Below are 6964 nucleotides of genomic sequence, written 5' to 3'. Positions count from 1 at the left end.
AAAGCTCCTGGTAGGAGAATAAAATAAAAAGTGAAAAAAGCACAACGCTCAATCCGGTAAATTGTCCCTACACGCTCCTTATGCTGGATTAAATCTAGTCCGGCTGGGCTCCCTGTAGTTGATAACCTCAGCATGAGCACCGCTTCAGCTGCTCTCAGTCCAGCCTCACAGGGGAATAAGTTGTTTTTTCGCCCATATCCTGCGTGCTTTGGCTCTGCGGCTGTGTTGGGTGCTGCCAGAAAAGTGGGAGAGCTGGTGGCGAATGCCCGGTGCCCTCCCCCATCCTCCCCCTGTCCTACCCGCTCAGATTAGGCAGAGAGTCTGTGAGGGGAGGAGGGGTGAGGAGAGGAGGAGGAGGAGGAGGAGGGGGAGGAGGAGGAGGAGGAGGTCGACAGGGACCATGTGTCAGTCCCATCTGTCCCTCCCTTCCCTTCCCCCAGCGCCCTCCCTCCCTCTCCCTCCCTCCCTCTACCACACAATCCCTTCAGTACAATGGAATTGGACAATACTCCTGTTTAATCCAGATTTACAAAATTAAACAATTACCTAGTGGGATTTCTGGATGCTGATGCCTGACACTTCACAGCCTAATGCCGACTACACACACCGACCTCCCAGACCTCGTCCGAGCCCGAGTCTGAGTGTCAGTTAGATAAAGAGGCCACGTCCGTAATCCTAACAAGTTATCATGCCGGCATTTACGACCCAGAAACCCTGAAGTGGGGCAGACTGGATGCAGGGCTGTCTGTGATGGAATCAACAAAGGCAGGCTGCATTAGATGCATTAAATGTGCTCACAGGTTAATAATAAACATGCTGATGGATTTTTTGGGGGCTCTAATGGAAGGCCGAAAAGGCATCTGGCAAAGAAATATTATAATATTGAGCTGCGGCTAATATTTTAGCTTTTAAGTGATTTCAGATGATCTGCACAACTTTCAATTACATTTAGAGGTCCATTAGTTCAGCATAAGTACATGAAAAGCTGTAATAAGCTTTTTGACAACATGACTTATTCCTTGCAAACTTTCCTGCTGTTTGTGTGCTTTTATATGTAATTCTCATTCTTAATGTAAGTCTGACATGAGGAGAACAACTCGACAGGCCTTTATAGGATTTTTATTTTTATTTTTTTAGTGTCTTCTGATGTTTTTTCTATCTACACTGTGCAATTTCTTTCTTTGTTCTTTCTGTTTTCATCCCTTTTCTGTGCAAATAAAAATAAATCATAGAAAGATAGAGGATCGTTTTAAATGCTCAGATATCAGATATGTCTATTATAATATTGAAAACATAAGCTTGATGTTTGCTTTTAAGATTCAGTCATTGCTTTTTTTTGTTTTGCACTCATTGTCAGCATCATCCGAGTTTACTGTAATCATAAAAACACTCAATGCAGGATTTTGTTTACATTTGTGTGTGAGAACACTGAATGTATAGCTTTTTGTTGAAATAAGGAACTCATTGTTGGTCACAATTGGAGCTGGAAATATGTTAAAGGTCCATGACAGACAGTAGAAATCCAGAGGTTGTTTTCTGCAGCCGTGAAGTGAAACAATGTGTGTGGTTGCTGTTAAAAAGCGCTGAGTGCATGAGGAGAAAGTCAGATTAGATTTGGGTTAGTGTTCAGGGCGGGGCGCCGGGATAATCCCGTCATTGTTCAGCCCTCCTCTCAGTCAGGATGACCTTCACCAATCCAAACAGGACATTAGTAGCTGCGGCGTCGCCACATACCGGCTTCACTGAGCAGTGATTTGTCACCGAACTGCATCTAAACCTGCAAAACACACTTTATCGTACATAGAACTTTAATTAATGCTGTTTCTGCCAGATGATAAAGGCCTATTGTTCCTGCACAACAACCTCTTTCCCAGTCTAAACTGCTGAATTTAAATCTTTCACTTCAGCAAATGATCCACATCTTTGAAAATAGAGCTCTCAAAATAGCAAACACCCTTCCAAACTCTTACTAATTTGGCAAAACTAAGTGTACATTCTCACTGTTTTCCAGCAAAACCATAAACTACAAACATGTATAACTACTTTGACGTAGTAATTTCACATCACTCCACAAAAAACCCCTCAAAACAGAAGTCAAGGCTCTAAAAGTTGCCAATACCTCTTTTTAATATCTTTATAATCTTTGCCTAAATGGTTCCTTATAACTGTCAAAAATGACCAAACTACATTACCCATAAGTCATCTGGGCTGACAGAAGTTATTGATGAGGCAGAAAACTGAAACAAATTATGATTCATCACTCTCATCAATTCTTTTACCCGTCTCATACATACAGAAATACACACAATCATCCCCCAACACTTGGTAAGCAAACTGGGCAAACTGGGCCTGACCGTCCCCCCTCTTACTGGCTACTGGTCTTCATCACAGACAGACAAACAACTCTTCCAACACTATGTCACTGAGCACCGGTTCCCCTCAGTGCTGCGTCCTGAGTCCACTGCTGTTTACCCTGATGACCCAACAACTGTTGTGCCAAGTTCAGCATGAACCACGTCATAAAGTACGCAGATGTCACGATGGTAGTCGGCCTCATGCGGGACGACGGGGATCTGCTCCACAGGGAGGAGGTGACATGACTAGCGGGCTGTTACAACACAAACAATCTGTCCCTGAATGTCGACAAAACCGAAGAGATCAACCGTCCTAATCACGCTCCACTGTACATCAGCGGCACATCACGGACAACCTGACCTTGACCCTGAACGCCTCATCTGTAGCCAAGAGAGCCCAGCAGTGGTTGCACTTCCTGCCCTCCCATCATCACCACACTCTACAGAGGCTCCATAGAGAGTCTACAGACCAGCTGCATCGGTATCTGGTGTGCAGACTGCAATGCTTCAGACCGGAAGTCCCTGCAGAGAGGGGTGAGGTCAGCTGAGAAAATCATTGGGACTTCACTCACATCCATTCAGGACGTATCACACAAACGCTGCTTGACCAAGGCCATCAGCATTGCTGAGGACGCCACTCATCCTTATCATGGACTGTTTGTCCTTCAACCCTCCAGCAGGATGGCAGAAGGGCCTGCAGTGCAGAACTGCCAGATTCTGCAGAAGCTTCTTCCCCTGAGCCATCAGACTCCTTAACTCCCAGTAACCCCCCTTCCCACACACACACACACACAGTCATGTTTTCATGACTTCAGAGGACATTATACTGACTTACATTAATTTCCTGGAGTCTTATCCTAACCTTAACATAACCCTAAAATTAATGATTTACGCTAAGGGGACTTGCTTTTTGTCCCCATAAGTCCCCACAACATGACTATGTAAACAGATATACGTCCCCACAATGTGAGGAATACCTGGACACACACACACACACACACACACACACACACACACTCAGACTGTGCTGGTCTAGTAACTGCTTTTATCCTGTGATGTGCAATTTTATTCATTTTGTGCAATATACTCATGGTTGTTTGCGGTATGTTTATATAATTATCTTCAATATTACCAGAATCAAAAAATTAATTCATATGAAACTGTAAAATATTACATGTTACAAAATTTCTCACTCGGAAGGGATGTTTCATGATTGTAATGAGGACAGAAATGATCCATGAGGACGGCTGCTGTCATGTTTATCTCGCTGTGTAACTGCTTCACGGAACAGGAAGTTGTTTTTAACAGGCATGTTGGAAAAAAGCTGCTCGAGCCAAAATCTTGTACAGTAATTCTTCAGAAGAGCCAGAACAGAGCAAACTATCTGTCCAGGTTCGCTTTCTAGGAAGTGAATAACAATAACAAGAGGTTAAGAAGAAGCCTCAGCGGTTAGCGTGGTTCAGTCTCTAAGAGCTAAGAGGCTTGGACTTACAAACGCAATGAATGAAGACTCGCAAAACCTTCCAGCAAAGCAACATGTTGTAGGATTATTGGTCAGAGGAGGCGATGACAGCAGGGGAGCGTCTAAATACGAGGAGGAGGAACAACTAGCATGCACAGCAAAAAACATCTTTATTCATCCAGCCAGCTGAGTGTTGTTCAAGTCTGTAGCCACTTCATTTTTAATTTAGATAAGGTTTATGTCTAGAGATTTGGTTTGGTTCTTTGGTCCAGACTGAAATACAGCAGCACCTGTTTGATGGATTGCAGTGACATTTTTTACAGACATTCAGAGTTTCCAGAAGATGAATCCTTCACATGTTGGTGACTCATTTGACTTCATCTGTATCTGGAAACACACATCTGTGGTTTTAAATGAAATATCTCCACAAGTATTGGATGGGTTGTCGTGAAATTTGGTGCAAACATTCATGTGCAACACAAGATCAATTAAAAATAACTTTGGTGGACCGCTGACCTTTCATCTAGGGGTGTTCCTAATATTTTGTCCCCCCTGCCCCCTCATTAACATACATGATGGGGGCAAAATATTAGGAACATTTTTCAATATAATGCACTCCAGTACACCACTACCCACTAAAACCTCAATGATAAACATAATGCAGATTTTTCATAAAAGCAACAACTGCACAGGTTCCCAATAAAGTGCTCAGTGAGTGTATACTGTATGATTTTTTTTTTTTTACCAATAACGTCCCCATTGGCTTAAAAACAAGCATCATTTTGTTTTTCATTGTTCTTCACACAACACCCTCAGTCTCACTTTGGATAATTCCCTCCAACATGAGCGGTTGTACAGCAGTTAGTCCCCGTGATAAACACATGTTGCTCTGAACGGTCCAGTCAGCCGCGGTCCGGCATTCCTGGGGGCCCCTTTCACTCTCAGATAATTGCTGCTGCCTTGTGGGAGAGGAGGAAGTGCCAGAGAGAACAAACAAAAGCAAATTAGAGGATGCAAATCGCCGCTTGAGTGAAAGCGTTCAATCTATGGTTTCAATAGGCTTGCGCAATAACAGTTGGCTGAAATCCAGGCCTTGTTTACAAAAAAAAGACGAGAAAAATAATCTATTCATTATTCATCTACGATGATCTACAAAAATTCAGGCCGACGGTTTTTGACCAGTGTTGTTTTTTTTTTTAATCTTGTTTTAGGTAAATAAAAAGTTGTAAATGATTCACATGCTGCAGCTGCAGGCGAGAAGCGCAGGCTTCACATAGAAATACAATGTACCCATTCATAAAACTGTGACATGACTGAGTGCACAGGAATTAGGTTGATGGCAGATTATTAATAGATTCCAGAAAGATATTTAATCTGTGCAGCATTCCTAAACTCAGATATTGATTGAAATTATTGACATGCGGTGAAAAATGCAAAGAAGGTCAAGACCTGATTTTAAACAGTGATATTTTTAGATACAAATATTTTTTTATACTGACCAGTTATTGTATGTTTTACACTACATGGCCAAAAGTATGTGGACACTGGTGTCTTCATACTATTACGTAAGTTTGGTCTTAAAGTCCTCCTCAATTCAAAAATATGTTTTTCCTCTTGTTTCTTCAGTTGGATGTTTGAACTTCTCTAAGTTTCTCTGAGCTCAGTGAAAATCTGATTTTGCTTACGAGCATGATTTGTGACATTACAGTTAGTTTGGAAGCCGATCAATTTCAACTTACACAGGTGTGATGTGGAAACTTGAAACACTGAGAATAGACTTTACAGTGAAGGAGGAAACATCTTGTGTCCAGCAGTTAAACTTCTGAATTGAAAGATGTTTGCATATTCATATATTCTTGAATTTTTAATGATGGAGAAGGAGTAGATGTAACTTTAAGGATTCTATTCAAAGTAGAGTATTTTATATACATCTTAAAACATGTCTGGAGGATATTCTGGACCAGTGCTTCCTGACTTTTGGGGCTTGATACCTTGTAAAATGAACCAATATTTACTTGAGACCTCCTCATTACAGACTGGACCTTGGTGTGAACATGAACTGTGAGCAAATTTGTCTTAAATGTAGGATTTTTTAGAGGCTTGAGGAGGTAAAAGTATCCAGTGTTTCACAAGAAAAAGTACAAAGTTGGGAGCCACTATTTTAGACGACAGTGTGCTTCAAACTTAGTGTCTCTTTCATGTTTCAACATGACAACGATCCCGTGCACAAAGCCAGCTCCATACAGAGCTCTGACCTCTGACCCCAACCAACACCTCTGGGATGAACTGGAACCAGACCTTATTACCCCCCATCAGTGTTTGACCTCTCTAATGCTCTTAAGGCTGTTATAGCAGCACATTAATGCTCATGGTTTTATAAGTTCAACTATCACATGTAATATATGGGTGGAATATTCTGATGTTGATGATATTGTGTATTTCCTTTTTGATAGTTTTTCTCAGTTATGACCCACAAATGCAACAACATGTTACTAAGTCTCACAGTATTCTGGGTGTATTTGTTTCCATTAACTTATTAGCAGTTTGTCTGCATGTTAACATTAAATAAATGTGTCTTCATAGCAAATTATATAATTATAGAAGCTTTTTAATCATAACACCCTGTCAATTGTATGTTATGGGGAATAAAGATGTATATATTTGTGTATAACAAAGATTAATTTGGGGGCGACTGAATCATTTTTAATTTTTAAACATTAGCAGATAAAGAAAATTTGTGTATTCAGTATTTGTCCTGCAGATGTAGATTCATGTAAACTGCTCTTTCATTTAAGTCTTTTATTCTTAAACCTTCATGTAGGAATCACACATGAAGGTATTTTTCCCAAAATGTTACAGACCATTTTCACACACACATGTGTGTGTGTTGTGTGATCGTGTCGTGTGATTGGCTGGCATTACCTGTTGTTTATGTTTTCCCACACTGAGAGCTTTCTGTCATGCTTTCATCCTCTTAGCTTTTTGTTCGACCACCACAAAGCGTCGCATGCTGCAGTGTCTCACCTGGGCTCGACAGAAGCGTCTTGACATCACGTCGCTGAGGTCTGAGATGAGGAGGGCTTTAAACGTCCGCAGTCAAGACGACCATCAGTCATAGAGCAGGATGAAGGGGTTGGTGTGATGACAG

The sequence above is a fragment of the Thunnus maccoyii genome, chromosome 1, assembly GCF_910596095.1.
Source record: "Thunnus maccoyii chromosome 1, fThuMac1.1, whole genome shotgun sequence".
NCBI lineage: Eukaryota > Metazoa > Chordata > Actinopteri > Scombriformes > Scombridae > Thunnus > Thunnus maccoyii.
The sequence above is the reverse complement of the archived record's forward strand: the minus strand, read 5'-3'. Positions refer to the sequence as shown.